The sequence below is a fragment of the Lathamus discolor genome, chromosome 2 (assembly GCF_037157495.1).
Source record: "Lathamus discolor isolate bLatDis1 chromosome 2, bLatDis1.hap1, whole genome shotgun sequence".
Classification (NCBI taxonomy): Eukaryota; Metazoa; Chordata; class Aves; order Psittaciformes; family Psittacidae; genus Lathamus; species Lathamus discolor.
In genome coordinates, this window is record NC_088885.1 from 35,960,677 (window position 1) to 35,977,997 (window position 17,321).

At 39.0% G+C, this 17,321-nt stretch overlaps 1 protein-coding gene across 4 annotated transcripts in view; it reads right to left on the minus strand.

Annotated features, from left to right (window-relative positions):
• Positions 1–4,395: 4,395 nt before the first annotated feature.
• The window catches only part of CDK14 (cyclin dependent kinase 14), a 328,023-nt gene continuing 315,097 nt past the window's right edge, over positions 4,396–17,321 (minus strand). For all 4 annotated transcript variants that reach the window (XR_010609906.1, XM_065666401.1, XM_065666400.1 and 1 more), the window contains one exon: positions 4,396–5,184. The gene's annotated coding sequence lies outside the window, so the exon portion shown is untranslated. The remainder of the gene's footprint in view (positions 5,185–17,321) is intronic.

Genomic DNA, 17,321 nt, shown 5'->3' on the forward strand with positions numbered 1-17,321 from the left:
AACAGATGAACATGCATGTGTTTTCTTAGTTTGTTTTTGTGCAGTGCCCTCTGGGTGCAGCTGACGTCATTTTGCGGCAACCTTCCAGATAAAAAAGTAGAGATTCTTCTCCTGAAGAGATCTGCCATCAGAACTGGGCAGGAACATTATTCTAAGAGATAAAACCTGGGACACTGAAGGCCCACAGTCAAGCCTATATTGTCGTAGGTAAAAGGAAGACTATTTTATCTTCATTTACTCCTGATCAGCTGGAGCCAAGACTAGAATTTCAGTCCTCCATTATCCATGTTCTAGGACAGTGGCTTCCCCATCGGGCTAGAGAGTACAAGCACTTGCTCTACAGCCATCCCCTATCCCAGACCAAAATGATGTCAAAACTATCAGACCCCTATAAACTCCTGCATTTGCTGAAACAGCATATTCTGACAGTTCAGCCAAATATTCGAACTAAGTCTGTGCAATTGTGCAATTGATTTAATTTTCATTGTCTAAAAATAGGTTCTAGCACGATGTCAGTACCGAAAAAGCTAGAAGCAATGGAAAGGAGGAGAAAATACTGAAGGCACATATTGATTATATTCAGTGTTAGTGAGCATTTGTGTGTTTAATGCTGTAATGTGCAAATAAATGAGCAGGGGAAGAATAGCACCACATACTCACAGATTGAGATAAATAACCTAGTATGGACAGATGTAAATCACACTCCCATATCAAAGTTGTGAAAAATGCCTATCATATGTTTTGCCTGATTTTCTAGCAGAATTATCAGGTTTTTAATTCAGGAGAAGTTGCAATAAGCCTGAGTTTATTCTCCACATTATGACAGATTCAAATCAGATCTTTTATTTCCCCAGAAAACTGGCCCTTCTGCTACTTCAATTAAATCCCAGTGTAGTGTAAATAGGTCCCTTGCCACACATAACAAAATGGAAAGAGACACCAAATAATTAACTTTCTAACTATTACAGACAGAAACGTGAAGAACCTTGCCGTATGTAGTCAGCACTGCCTTGTAGTTCTCATTAAGCTCATGTGTTTGACTGAATCAGGGCCTAATCTTTTCAACTCATTACTGGCTAGTGCCTGCTTGCTTCTAAGTACTTTTCATTCCTTAAAAATCTGTTATTTACAACCATTTCCGTGTTCATTTTTGGAGAACAAAAAGTAACACAAAGGCTTTATTCCCTCCCTTAGGTGTAGATCACATATATGAAGGAGAAAAGAGATTCTGCTACACTTTATTCAATATGATGTTACAAGAAAACAACAGTTACAGCTGACAAACCATTACATCTTTCATAATACAGACAAATTACAAGGTGTAACAAATAATGCGACACTTATTTTACTGTACTGCTTACTATGCTGTTCTTCTGAAGTATATATATATATGTGTTTAATTACATTAACATTGTTTTCACGTACCAGCTCTCCCCTTTTTATTTGTTAAAAAAGAATACCTCTTAGTGCACCATACAAAAATCCACGTGGAAGCTGGCAAGCAGGGATTTTGTATGCAGCACCATTGAAATGCATTTTTGGGGATGGGAATTATTAGTGCATCCTCTACTTTTAGATTTTTTGCTTATGTGAAAAAATGCAAGACAGTAGCATACAGTCACTCCACCTAAATGCTGGTAGGGGAGAGTAATGTTATGCTCAGTAATGCAATGTAACTGTTTATATGGGGTGTCTGCATTTTGCTCCCCAGTCTGTACAGCCTAAATGTTTTATATAACAAAGATTACAAACCCAATAATATTCACATATGAATATTTTGTATATGAGCATATCAGAGCATTGACTACACATTCGGTTGCGTGCACTGACCCAGAGCACACAAGGTCCATAATCCCACAGGGAATTTTCATCCTACTTTCTGTAATCAGCAGTCTGAAGTGCAGAACCCCTGTGCACCAAAGAGAAAGTGAACGCCCCTGTGCCTCTGTCTGCTGCAGATTGAATCTTCAGCGTTGCATGTACTGACGACTTACCCTAAACAACTGTTCTGATTGAAAACAGTAGTGAGAAGGACCAAACCTATCCAGGATACCATACAGTAACATGTCGGCATTATTGGAGTGCCCTGACTGGTGTGGTGCCTGCTGGGTGTGGATTAAAGCTGGTCTGAACCCAGCAGGAGAGAGGACTAAGCCATCTCCAGCTGGTTAACTTGTCAAGTCAGGTTCTGTGAACATGAACTTGCAAGGAATCTCTGTGTCATGCAGACCATCTCTATCACCATCTTCCCTTCCCCATTCACTTAGTATTAGGGCTTATGCAGTGTTTGAACATGCCTTCCCACTTTCATCTCCTAGTACACCTGTGGCCCTGTGGCTGTTCTCCCCTGATTTTGGAAGGATGAGAGAAAAAGAGGGTAACACTACTGATATTTGCTGAAGATGTCTTAAGAGCATTGATGGGGTTTAAACAGTCCATTCTGCAACACTGAGAAGAGCTATGGTGAAAACCCCACTTGTGCAAGAGCTGGAGATGGTGTGCTACCTGTCAGGGGGTCCTAACTGACAGGTGTCAATTGGGCTAACCATGCAGGTAAGGGCTCTGCTGACAGGAGGAAGAGGGAAATAAGGCTGTACTGTCAGTTCCCTGGACAAAGGGCCTTCTACTTTCTCAAAAACCCTTGACATTTCCCAGCAGAGTTGATGTTCCAGAACAATTTGCAGTGCTCACGTGAATGCCACCAGCTTGCTGAATCTGGGTCCCCCTGGAGCTGGGAGAACATCCCCAGGGCCCAGAGCTTCCATGGGAGAGCAGTAAACCCACAAGCACACCGCAGGCAGTCAGGACGTCTGTGAACAAGGTGCATAAGAAAGAGATCCTGGTCACTCCTTAAGTGAATGATAGCTGAGATAACCTCACTACTGCTGAAAATCAAGTTACTATTTAGGAATGTACATATTTCTGCACTTTTTTTAAGCAACTGAGTTTGAAGAGTGTTTGGACCAACTATTTCTGTGGTTGCTCAGAAGTGGGAATGGGGCAGAGAAGATAATCTCATGTGCATGTGTGCGTACACACACATACACACACACATACATACCTTAAGCAAACACTGTACATGAGTCACTATGGATAGTAATCTGCTAACCTCATGGGAGCAGTTGGGGAATTACTCTATATTAAACCTTCAGATGTTTAGTTGAGCAGCGCAGTTCTTTGCCTCACAATTTAAGCTGCAAAGTAGAAGCATCTATGAAACTACCTTTATATTCTTAATTGTAATCTTTGTTACATTTTCAAAAATTCTTCAGGTTTTTGCAAGTTTTTTTTTTTCTAAAAATAGCTAATTTTAATCATCAAACTGCACACAATTTAAGTAGCAAAGATAATGTATAAAAGACTTTTCTCTTACAAAAAAAAGAAACATGAAACCCAAACAAACCATGTCTAAGGCAGTTTCAGTGTGTGATAAATTCAAGAGTTCAGTGGTCACTTTTTCCCCCTCATAAACACAGGGGAAGAACTGTAGTAAGTTCTAAACAGGATTGTGACTGAAAGTCGCTTTCAGATGGCTTTTACCAGATCCTGAAACAGAGGTGTCATTGGGGAAAACTGTCTTTCAATGGCTGTGCAAGTATTGAGCATATTTCCATGGTTCAGCTCTTTGAAAGTGTAGCCTTGTATCCTAGTTCATTAAGAGGCCTTTGGAAGCTACTTGTGCATTCAAAGATTTGCCTTATTGGGTGTTTTTTTCTTATTAAACACTGCTGGAGTTTAATAAGATGGCAGTAGCACAAATCCTTTCCCCCTCCTTTTAAACACTGAAAGCTAACCAAAGTGTTACCACACTTCTTAAAAATGTAATTCAATGCATCCAGCAAGCAAAGGATGTCAAATTTATGTGTAGAATAATATTGCCTAGCAAGCATTTCTGTCCAAGCAGGACTATAATTCAACAGTGGGTTTTGCACCATACCCTGCCCTCTCTGAATGCAAAGCATTGTACATGGTCAGGGCAATTTTATCACACCCCTGAACACAATGTTCTCCCCAGCCAAATTGTAGCTGGGGCTTCCTTTTCTAAAATCACACAACTTACATTTCTTGCAAAGTTTGCATTTGAATGATTCATCCAGGAAAGCTATCTAACAACAGTAGCTGGTACTGCCTTCCAATCAGCTCAGAATACCTATGGAAAATAACTTGAACGGTGCTTTGGTGTGGAACAGCAAACAGTTTGGGAAAGGAAAATCCTCCATTTTGCTTTGCATGTGGCAAAGTAACACAGCTAGATTTAATGGCTCATTCAACAAAAGTTTTTCTGTACCTTAGTATCTGCCTTGAATTAAACAGAACAGTTCCATCATCTCCGCTTTCAAGAAAACATTCCAAAAGGTAAACAGTGTGAGGAAAAACAGAGATGTTAGCCACGACCCATAAAAGAAAGAAATATTCTTGAAGGGAATAAAACCATCAAGAGTTCACTGTATATCTGTCAGCTGCATACATGTCATCATTTTTGCTTTGTCCTTCTCACAGGCCTATTTTGAAAACTGGCATGCTACATAGCCTAAGCAGAGTAACCAAATTCAGAGTACTGCAGTAAACATGCAATTATTGCCATGTTTTTAAAATGGATATGAATGTTCTGAGGAGATAATGAAAACAGAAATAACCCAACAACACTTCAGGAACAGTCGCAAAGTGCTGTAATTGTCAGCTGATCAGACAAGCTGGGCTTGCTCTGGCAGAAATAGTCTTCCCATTGGTTGCAAAATATGCACAACTCCCAAAGAAAACACACAGTCCTTTATGCCACCACTGGCTTTTCTTGTACAGTCATTACTGAGGAAGTGTGAACACCAAATGTGTTGTCTTAATGTATTTAAGACATTGCTGGTGAAAGCATAAAAATCCTTACAAAGATGCAGAGCTGCAGTGGAAAATCAAACAAAATCAAACACAAAAGACCGAAAGAGTACATGCCATGTATCAGTAAGCAAAAGCTTAATCTTCACATAGTTCTTTGAAATCACAAGGTATCCAAATGCGTGCAAGGTTTTAAATAAATTGCAGGGAAAAAAAACAGGGTCTTGCCAGCTTCAATTTTCTTTTGAATGAAATCCACCATAGAGAAAGAAAGGAAACAGGCCATGGTTCCTTCCTGGTGTTGGCCTCCTCATTAGGTTTTTGTTTCCCTCCTCCAAACTGGTAAATTTAATCCTGTAAAGAAACAATATAAATTATAATAAGCCTCACAAATTACATTCCTTAATGATTTTTTACTTGGTAAAACATAAGTTAGTCCAAACCTGGTTGTGAAGACACCAACTCAGAGCAAAGGACAGACTTTTAGAGCACTTTAAAGCTGGTACCTCAAGAAAATTAACTTAAACCACCAGTGTTTTCAGGGTGATTGCCTAAGTGAGATGATATATTAATCCATATTCATGTATCTCTGCTCCAAGTGCTAATCTTCGGAGGTGCCATCCGCACTCACATTCTCCATGGAAATTATAGGCAGTCATAAATAGACAACTGGCTCTTCTCAAGGTGGTAACACCACATGAATGCAAAGGAAGGTTGCTACATGTTGGCGCAGCTTCAGGAATTTGTAAGACTTTTTTGTCCCCCTTGTCATGGAGTCCCTCATGATCACCTTCACAGCAATGCTTGCAACTAGTTCATGTTTCCTCATGGTTTTCTCAGGTTTGCTTCCCAAGAGTTATTTGAGGTACCTCGGGGTACATGGCAAACATTACTGCAGACCAGGTTATGGGGCTCCTTTGTGTGCTGAGTTTAAACATATTCACCTTTATTTTGATGTTTTTCTGTTAATAGGCAGATAACTACAGCATCTTTCATATACTAAAAATAACCACTATATCAATAGCTTCCCTTACACTGTCTTTCACTTTACTGCTGATTCCTGTATGTATAGGCTCAAAGCAGCAACTGGACTTGGAAGGAGGTACTGTGATGAGATTTACAAAAAACAGAAGGCAGGCTGAGAGTGTGGGAAGTGTTGCTTTAAAACAAAGCATTCAACAACTGCAAGAAGAGCCAGGTGAAGGCTAAATGAAGGCTAGATGGACTGGAGCCATTGGAAGGATTTTACAATTAACATATGTAACTCTTAATACCAAGTAGGATTCTATGCCAAGTAATAAAGTGAGACTTGCTGAGAATTCTGTACTTTTCTGAAGTTCAAAATCTGTTTGTTTTACAAAGTTTTTCAAGACTAAGAATTGTAACTACAGACCTGCTACATTTTTTTAAATGCAGTTGCAGGGAAACAGTCAAATATGGAGGAATTTTAGCACTTAAGAATGCTGAAATATTCATTGAGCATGGAACTGGTTTGTATTAGCATGTCCTAAAACTATTTAAATCAACCTGGATGCAGGTGCCAGTGAATCTAGTCTAGCCCTCATTTCAAAAGCAGGAGAAAAACACGGCATGAGTTTTGAACTGCAGTTTCAAGTGCAACATTTTAATTGTGGCTTTCATCAAAATAGCCTAATCTCAACACAAAATCTAACTTTCATAATTTTCAGGGTTCCTGTCATGGTTCTTGAGAACTCTTCTTCTGCCCTTTAAGCAGCAGAATACCTGAAATGGATAAACAAAAGCCTGCTCTTAACAATGTGTGTCAGTATCTTGAGCCCTCCTGGAGCTTGGTCTACCATGTATTGAGTCCTGCTTGGGTTGTTTCCTAGAGTGCTCTGGAGTTTGTGTTTTCCACATGAAAGTCCCACTTTCCTCAGGGTCTGGGAGATTGGCTGAAGTGCCAGTAAACCTTGTTTCAAGAAGTTCTTCACTATGGGGGTGATGAGACGCTAGAACAAGTTGCTCAGAGAAACTGTGGATGCCCCATCGCTGAAGTGTTCAAGGCCAGGCTGGAGGGGCCTTTGAACAACCTGGTGAAGCAGAAGGTGCTCCTGCCCAAAGCAGGGGGTTGGAACCATATGAGCTTTTAAGGTCTCTTCCAACCCAAACCATTTTATGAATACATTAGAGTAGGTCCAATTAGGTTACCCTTCAAGAGCTTAAAAAGAAAAGAAATGTTTTGAACACACAGAGATTCACAACTGCTCAGTGGTGAAACACTGTTGACAATATTCCCCAAATTCCACATTTCCCTTCATTCAAAAAGCACTTTTTTAGGGATGATCTTTTTAGAGCCGCAGCAGGGAAGTCTAAGATGGATAACAAAATGACATGTTATAGAAAAGCCTCTGGATGGGGGTTTGGCAGGAGTTACCAGATTGCTCTGATTTGAGAAAAACTGCAATTACATTACACAGAACTTTTCCTTTCTATCAGCATACCTCAGGACACTTTCTAAGGGTGGTGAGCATCACACTTCTCCCAGGCTGTGCTACAGTTTCCCAGTGACAATACATAAGGTTCACATCTGAATTCCTAATTCACTGAATGTTTGTTGATTCGAAGTGGAGTCAACAGGTGAAATCCCCTCCTTTGGCCTCAGAGTGCCCTCATGAAGTGATGGGCAGCAGCGGTCTACCTATCCTGAGACACAGGAAGAAACTGAATACCCATATGCCACTTTTCAGAGGAGTGTGGTAATCGCTGTGCTGCGGGACAGGAGACCTTCTTCTCTTTGCTTTTGTTTCAGATGAGACTCACATCAAACAGACAGCTTCCCTTGACTGGAGGAAGAGGAGGGTGTCTCTTTGTCCACAGCAGAAAATCCACAATAAAACAAACATGAAATTTTAGACTGCTGTGAACCAATCTTGTTATTAAAAAAACATTTTTTCTTCAGTGAGGAGCTTGGACTGAAACGTCAGTTGTTCACACAACCAAAACCCGAGGCAGGGCCCTCCACACAGTGCTGCCATTCTATTCCCAGATGGCTTAGTATTCCATGTTTGTGTTTTTTAAGATATACTTTAGAAATATCCTTGCTAATACATTTTCCTGATCATACAAAGCCAAGTCCTGCCTGGTGACTTGGCAGATTGTGTTTATGGCCTCTGGTCACAGCTTTGCTTATAAAAGCATAAATTGTTAAATGGAATATTTACAAGTTGTGATTTCCCAGAGCAAAATAGGGTTCTTTCAGATCCTTAAAAAACCAGAAACAAACAAAAAACAACAACAAAATCTGAAATGTAACAAACTGCTTTAAAAATGAACTTGTACTTTATAACCACAGGTCCGGGTACTTTTGTTTTCATGACATCTCTACTAAACCTGGTAGATTACAAGCAAGTTAATGATGTGCTTGAAATATCAAGTGACCTAAATCAAGTAACTCAATTGTATGTTTGTTATCTAGAAAAATCATCTGTTGCATACATCCTGTTTGTCCCAGATCCCAAGTGGGATAAAATAAGGTGTTAGGCCACCTTAAAAATGGCAGACACTAACTTCAGAATGCAGTAGCTCTTGATGTAACAGTGGTGCTAGGAAGGGATACTGAAGCTTGTAATTTAAACATTAATCATGCTCTCCAGACATGAGGCAGAGGAGGATGACTAAATCCCAGATATTTTTATTTTAATTAATAGAGGAATGTAATTTCCTGTAAAAATGCAGCTCACCAATTCAATACATGCTCCTTTTGGCAGCATCAGCATCCTTCTCTAGGTGCTTTTAATTTTTGTATAAATTATCACACAGGGCGGAGCTGTGCTCCCGCAGAGTCCTTAGCATGCAAAGCACACTCAGAGTGCAGGTCTATTTATGTGGCAGCTGATTTAGCATTATTGTAAGAGTATTCATTCTACAATGCCAGATTTAAAGTGAAAATATGAGCTGACAACTGGAGATACTGTATTCTCTCTGAGCGGAAACATGGGGGTATTTAAGATCATTACCAATATATTCATTCTGCTTCTCCCTCCACCACACATGCACACACCACAGACAGTTTATTCTCTCTCTAAAAAAGTGTACTATTAACAGGTGATTTTTCCACACCTTTTATTCCTATCTGTGTTAGAGAAGCCATTTTAGAAAGCCAACCAAATATTATCAATACTATTTGCACTCAGATAATATCTACATGCAACTCCTTGCTGTAAATATTAATTAATTGGATCACCAATACCCATAATGCAACTTTATTTTGACCTACATGCCCTATGAACTAGATATTTTTTGGATTCAATTTTCTTAAAACCAACTGTCAGCATCATGTGCTGGAAGAGATGAAAAATGAAAATGAGCGTTCCCGCTGTGCAGGTGAGTGACCTGTGGGAGACAGCTCTGCCTGCTAGGATTTTTACACGTACCATCAGACACAGACCAATTGATTAGATCATCTTATACCTGCCACCAGCTAGGCTCAAGAGACTAATTAGAGAGAGTACTGCCTGCGCAGGCACCCCATTGACACCTAATTTGCTCAGCCAAAGCCTTTGGGAAGAATGTATTATCTCTGCAGCTGCACTTCATGCATTTCTGATTTGAGGCATAAGCAAGGAGTACTTCTTCACTCTTTTGAGCAAACTGAGTATATAAGCCCTTAAGTGCTAAATACAAGTAGACAAATTAAATCTGGCCAGCCTCCTATAAATTCTTTTTCCCCTTCAAATATATATAGATTTATCATGCATACACATCTCATTTTGTATTTGTCTGTGTCTACAGTATACGTGCACAAATGCAAACATACAAATAATGTGTTCATATGATCCTGAATGTGTGCGGAAAGCACAGGTAGATAAAGAAGTTTCTATATACATACGCTTTAAAATATGCAACTGTCACACTGCATGGAGTGCTCTCTTTTGCAGAGAAGTTTTAGTTCTGTGAGATTTAGAAGAAATGCAATTGTTCTAATATATGAAAAATAAATGATCTGCAGTACTGTTAGCTCAGGCTCTGCATTACCCCATGGACAAGGCTCAGTAGACTGCTGCCTGTAAAGTTGCTCTGCACATCTTCAGAGGTGTTCAAAGATTATTTCAGTATACAGCCTAACTTTGTTGAAGGCTTTTCTTCGATGGACTATACCTTGTTTGTGGTTTCTGAGGAATACTGTTCACTAAGGCTAAATATAAGATTACTAAAATTGCTTTCTGCTGGGCTTTATTTTTATCTAGTTATCCATGCCCCAAAATACACAGGAGAGGCAAGACTTAAGGCTGTCATTAAAAATTTATTTGGGAAGAAAAAAAAATTCACACTAGAAAAACTATGATTTTTACAAGCTGAGAAAGGTTTGAAGAAAGTCTTTTCTGCTATAGGCTGGTATGTGATTCCTGAACTCAAACACCTTGTAACACACAGGAAAATGGTGGATTTGCATCACTTCTTCTAATACAGCACTGAAAGAAAATACCTGCTTGCAGGTTTCAGGAATTGAATAAAGCTGAATTATTACAATTTAATTTCAGTTTGTGTCAATGCCTGTGCTGACATGGTCAGTTTATAGTGTAAGCTCAGTATCCTGCACTGCCGTGACTAAAGAATTAAAGAAGCCTTAGCAATACACATGCAAGATACCTGCATGGCCAAAACATCAGATGCAACCTCCTTTGCAACTACACTATGAATGCAACTTCCAATCTTTCTCCTAGGATGGGGCATAACTTAATAAAACAAAAACATCCTTACATTGCTCCCCTCACAGGGACCACATCTTTTCCAATTCACTTTACATTTCTTCAGCAATATTTAATCTCATTTAATGTTTAAATGACACCTCTGGATTATCTTGGCAATGGTTGGCTGTTAGTCTTTCACAGATGCAGCACTGCACGGTATACTTACATATTATAATGACAACTACTGTCAGTCATTAAAAGTAAACCACATTTGACAAATTAGTATCAAAGGATTTATTGATTAATTTTTTTCCTGCTCTTTTCCCATGTGTCTTAGTTACTGTGTTGGTATTCTTATATATCACACTGGATTTGCCAGACTCTTATCTTCAGCGATGAGAACTGCTGTATATTCTCCACAGTTCTAACACATGAACCGGAATACAGATAACATATGGACATGTTACTGTTTGAGGAATTCCTCTTCCCACAAAGAATTTTTTACACATGGACTTTGCTTCTGAGCAGAGCACCGCAACTCCAAGTAAAGGGATCTGCATATGGGAGGTGACTGCAGTTTCAGGGGGAGTGTGCAAGATGACCCTAAAAGAAGTGGGTGCTAGACAAGGACCGTAAACTAGTCAGAAAAAAAAAAGGTAGATTAGTAACACAATTATAAACTAAATGATTTTATGAGTACACATACATTAAGTGAAATAACCTTTTAAAGGTGAGAGGTCTATGGCACAGTGGATATGGAGCTGTAAAGCAGAAACCAAGATTTTGGCTTCACTACTGAATATGACCTCAGGCAAGTCACTTTTTCCCCCTGTAACTCTGAGTGTAACAGGAGGTCTGTTTTATATCCTAGGCTCTGGGTTTAGAGTGTCTTCCAAAATGAGTGCCCAGTTTTAGCTGGAGCTACCAGTGGTCAAATTACATAAATACAGTTAAATTTAACAAACATGCTATATTAGAACAGCTGCAAACTTTTGGAGTTGTTGAAGTCCTTACTTGGACTGTGAATTTTCCCAATTTTATCTTTATGTACAAAAATGCACAAATGTCCAAAACGAAAGTGCTATATCACATAGGGCTTTGTGAACATGCATCCAACAGTCCAGTATGGGAGACTGATTCTGAAGAGCCAGGACTTATCCTTAAATTATACACCAGGTGCTAAGTAGCATATATGCATATCAATAATTGCTAACCAACTGTGCATACTTTGCACACAGGTCTCTTCAAAATATTATAATTAATTGCTTCATAGTGGAAAGGAAAAAAAAGGAACACAAGTCCTGATCTTCACTGTAATATATTTTATTCCTAATATTCACTTCCAATTGATAGCATGATTGCTTTCACAGCTGATTTGTAGGTATGCCTTAAACTTTTGAGTGGCTATAGTAACTTCCAATTTGGTTTCCTCTGAGTCTTTCAGCAAAAGTTCTTTCCTACCCTAGCTGCCCACAGCTGAAGCTTTCTCTTTGAGTTGAGAACAAAGTCTACAAAGCCTTTTTGCAATTACCATTTGAATAAGACTTCACATGAAAAATGGCCAGGACTGAATCTACTACATGTCTTCCAGAATAAAGCACAGGCCTCTGTGAGCGAGCTCTGGGAAAACTAATACTTCAGACGAAGATACTACAAAAATAGCAGTGTTATTGAGCTCAATGTAGTTTGCAAGCAAAGCCATAGAAACCTTATTAAAAAATCCCAAAAACTCAAGAAAAGCAAGCTGAAGATTTTGGTACATATCAAGACCAGAAAAATATTAGTGCCACTTGTTTGCAAGAACATGCTTCTCAAACCTGACAGACAAATCCTTACAACTTCTTATATCCTCCTCTTTGTTTTTTCCTTTTCTAAAGGCTTCAGGATTCAGTATGTTATTTGGATTTTTAGTAGCTTAAAAGATTTGTCTCCTCTGAAATTGAATCCCTATAAAGGCATGAATTGTCACTTGTGATTTTATCAGTGGAAAAACAAAAGGATGTAATTCAAAGATTTTCTAGATTCCAACATGCAAGAAATCCAAATGAGCCACACCCCCCCCCCCTTTTTCTTTTTTCTTCTCTTTTCCTTGTTTTTTTTTGTTTTGGTTTGGTTTTTTTCCCCTGATTAATGTGATGTGTCTAAACTGCTCTATTTCTCACCCTAATAACTTGCAAAAAAAGCCTGCCAAAGAGGAACTGACTGAACATGAACTGGAGAACTGCTGTCTCCTGGATCTATAATGAGAGAACCTAAACCTACGATTTTTGCCAGTGTTTGACACAATGGGATTCTTATCTCAGCTGCAGCACCAGCTCTTTACAATGAAACAGATAAGTAAATACTATGCCTGAGCAAAATTTGTAGATAAGTTAATGAAAACATCTGAGGGGGGGGGGGTGGGTAAGAGCCTATCAGTTATGTTTGCATATAACAGAACTCAGAAAAAGAATTATCTGTTGGAAGATGATCATAGAATCATGGAATGGTTTGGGTTGGAAAGGACCATAAGATCATCTATTTCCAACCCCCCTGCCATGGGCAGGAATGCCTCCCACTAGACCAGGTTGTTCAAAGCCCTGTCCAGCCAGGCCCTGAACACTGCCAGGGATGGACCATGTTCAGCCATTAATGCTCTGGTTAACATGTTTGTTACTGATTTGAACCCCTCTCTGGAGAAAGGAGCACCAGAAAAGCTCTTCTTCTGCATCACACTCTCTTGCTAAGCCAAACAGCCAAGGGACTGGAGATTCGACTCCACGTAACTGGGTGCAAGTAAGCTGAGCTGTGGTACCCTTCCACCACTCATCTCTGTGACAGAACTAGCTTAAGGAATTCCCACTGCCTGCAAACCTCACTCCTTATTTGCACCCTGCAACTTATGCCCCTATCACTTGTCTTCATAAAACTGTCTGTGGAACTCCCTGCACACTGGCCTACTAGAAGTATCAGAAATGGGATAATTTTTAATGCAAATCCTCTCAGTGATCCAGTTTACTTACAAGTAACTTACAAGTAGTTGCACCATTACAACTAACAGGATTGGAAACTGGTGAGGAGCAAGAAAGGAGTGCCAGGACAGAGCTAGGCAGAAATTTATCATGCTATTTTTGCCTGCAAAGACAAAATCATGGAATAACATACCTATTTTTCATCAACAGCACTTCGCCTGTGCATTACTTATAACAAAGCTTCACTTTCTAAAATGTGAAGCCACCTCCCAGCTCACAAATGGCTAATTATTTTCAGGTATCCAGAAACACAGTGAAATCTGCCTTAGCTGGCCACTTAGGGGAGAAGACAGAAGTTGTCGCATAATGACCTACTAATTAAAAAGGAAGAAAACCATATTCAAAAGATCTGGGAATAATCGTAAGATTGCCTAATAAGGATAATCTCCTGTACATGTTTCAAGGGAGCAGCAAACAAGAGATGGCTGACCGCCCATGCCTTTGACTGTAAGTTCCTTGAATTTCTTTGGTTGATTTTCATTTTTTTAGCAATAAAAATATGTTGGCTTGCCAACATATCAAGGAGCTATTTAACAGTTTGTGAAGCTGCAAGTCATATTTAACCACAGTTCAGAGACTTCAGAAGGGATAGAAAAGCACCTGATTCTTTATAGGTCAGTATTTAGCTGTGAATGAAGAATACAACCCTAGAGTTCAGGAGGATCAGGTCAACAATGCCTAATCCAAACACCATGAACGAAATTTACCGACTGCCAACCTCTGGACTAGTAGTCACTGATATTTAACAGTTATTTTACTTATCAACTCAAACCTAAGCATATTACTTCTATCTGAAGCATAACAACTGACCAGCCAAAAGCCAAACAAGATAATGTGCCAGACCATCTCCCTCCTCTCTGCCACATCTAACACAACAAGAAACTTCAGAGAACTTATTTGGAAATTTATTCCTGGTTTTCCCTGTCATGGTTTTATCCCCAAATCAAAGCCTGATGGAGAAAATGACAAATGATAAACTAAATGCCTGTCAGATGACTCATTAGCATTTACCTCCTCCCAAAAACTGGGCACCGCCTCATGCAAAGATTAAAGTATCCACAAGTACTTAAAAAGAAGGCATTTTGTATACATGTGATGGTTACTATTAGCCAAGTTACTCCTTGAAGATAAGTGTTCTTGGAACAAATTTAATGCTTCTAGTGTAATCGGTGCAAAGTAGCTATGGGACAGTCTTGAGATGGGTGTGGACCATTTTGCTCTTTGGCTTACAGGAACAAAGGTTCCTTGGAATTTAAAGATACCTCTGCAAGGGATCATTACACTGTAAACTACCTAAGTCCCCACAGATAAATGTTAAACAGTAAGAAAACAAAGTGTGAATGTTTATCATGACCAAAATCATTGCAATAGCCTGAAAGTACCTGTAGGCATCGTGGAATTAAATTGGTTTATTTTTAGTTCTTCTTTGGAGAAAAGAGAATGAATGAATTAGAATTCATAAATAATGAATTAGAATTCCTTCTAATGAAGAAGGAATTAGAATCATAGAATCATAGAATAGTTAGGGTTGGAAAGGACCTCAAGATCATCTAGTTCCAACCCCCCTGCCATGGGCAGGGACACCTCACACTAAAAATTAAAACTAATTAAAAATTAAACTAATTAAACTAATTAAAAATTAAAAATAGAGATGTGTAAAGTAAAAAAAAAAAAATTCTCACCTGTATTTATATTTTGGTAGTATTTTTTTCTAAAGAGTACTTTTCAAACCAGCAAGGAATTCTTAATTAATATGGAATGTGGAGTTAAGAATGCCTTTGTTTTAGCTTGACAGAAAAGACATCATTGCAGCTGCGTTCTGGATAGCAGGGATACTTCTAGCTAAGCACCATCTGGCTATACATTCTATTTGCTGCTGTGGCTTTTCAGAGACTGAGCATCATGCCGAAGTGGTCATGTCAATTAAAATGCATTTTTTAGGACAGCACTGCAACCCTCAAGCACACATAAAATTAAGACAGAAAACAGACCTCACATGCTGAATCAGAAGGATCTTTCCCACAATTATAGTATATTGATTTAATGGCAAGTTTAAGGAATAGATGTATTTAAATTTTGGAATATACTTCCAAATACCATTATGTCCAAAGTTCTTAGGCTATGTGTCCACCTACACCATGAATGCCATACAATGGTACTGACAGAGAGATCAGGAAGTCTTTGGAGTTGACCTTTTCACACCTGAATTGTTTTCCAGCCCAACAGTTCTTAAGCCTAGAATGGGGCAGGGGAGAAAAAAATCCCAAAGTAGGAAATGCAGTAGTGTCTTTTTGGGATATTGCTTGCCTCCATGCTCAATCCCATAGGCTCTGCTGCTATGCAGTCCCTTCACCTATACAGCTCCCACTTGGGATTCTTGCTGAGAATCTGTCACATTAGAAATAGTTACTGGCAGCTTCAGACCAGCTGCTTTTCTCCTGTTCCATTTCAGTTCCATTTTTACATACAAAACCATGTGGAGCACTGAAACAGAAATATTTCCCAAGTGCAGTCTCTGTGGCATTAAGTGGAAAAAATGTTCCAGAATTAGCACCTCTACAGAGCATTGCTACAGCAAGGAGGATATCCTATCTAGTATATAGAGAGATCACAAAACAGCTCAGTTATTTTATTTATCAGAGTTCCCACTCTGGCTGTGGTAAGAACCTTCTAAACATCTACACATCTATGACTAAGATGTTCAAATGTAGCGCTTGGTTTGGAAAATCCAACATGAGGTTGTTGTCATAGACACAACTTCTTTTAGAAACCCTGCAGCATCCACACCCATTGAAAACCAGGGCTCCCTCAGCTATTACAGAGGCTTCCCCCTCTTTCTAATTATTTTTTGAAAGACTTAAATGTTTTTAAAAAGCTCTCACACACTTGAGGGACTTCATACACATGGCAGAAATAGTAGATGTCAAACCAGGTGCAACATACCATGCATTTTGTGGTATGCAAAGAAAGGGATCATGGGAAGATGGAGTAGTAAAGGTTTTTCTTACAGTGCCATAAGCATCAGTTTTCTTGTAACTGCAAGAAATACTTAATCTTGGGTTTTTGAAGCTCCATTATAAACGTAAGGTTTTGCATAGCTCATTTAAATAGTTTAAATGACACAAGGTTAAGAACAGGAAAGCCTTTCACCAAAGGTAGTTAGTCCTTTCGAAGATTTCATATTATTTGAAGCTTACTTTCACTGCATTCTTTTACCTTGGCTGCTTCCCAAGTGGGTATAAGTTAATTAGATAGGATGTTGACCCTTTAACCTTCCCTATAAACTGCATCTTTGCCTAACTCTATTTAAATAAATCAGATAAAAAAACAATCATGTAGCAGAATATGTATTTTTACAGCTGCGGAAAAAACAAACATGCCTATTAAGCTTATTTGTAAGTACTTAGTAGTCAAAGCAACAGCCAAGACTCATGGATGATTTTAATTAAAATAAATCTGGGTGGGCACATAAATTGATTTGTGACGACTTTTCTCGAACAGAAACTTCTGTAACATTACTGAACAGCACTGCACTACAGTCAAGTTCTCATTTGTTTGTGGCAGCTGAAGTTCAATCCACCTGATTAGCTTGTATTCGGTTTATGAGTCATGTAACATGTAGCTAGGCTATCAAATATAGCTAGAAATATCAAAGATATGAGGCTGAAAACTGTTACAGGAAATGAGAGAAAGAGCAGAACAGATGGGCAGATAACAGTACAGAACAATACCCAGCACTTCTGTAACAGAATTCTGGGTCTAATTATCAAAAGAAGGTGAAATAGATACACCTGAATGCCATGTTACTCTCTACAGACAGTGTGACTTT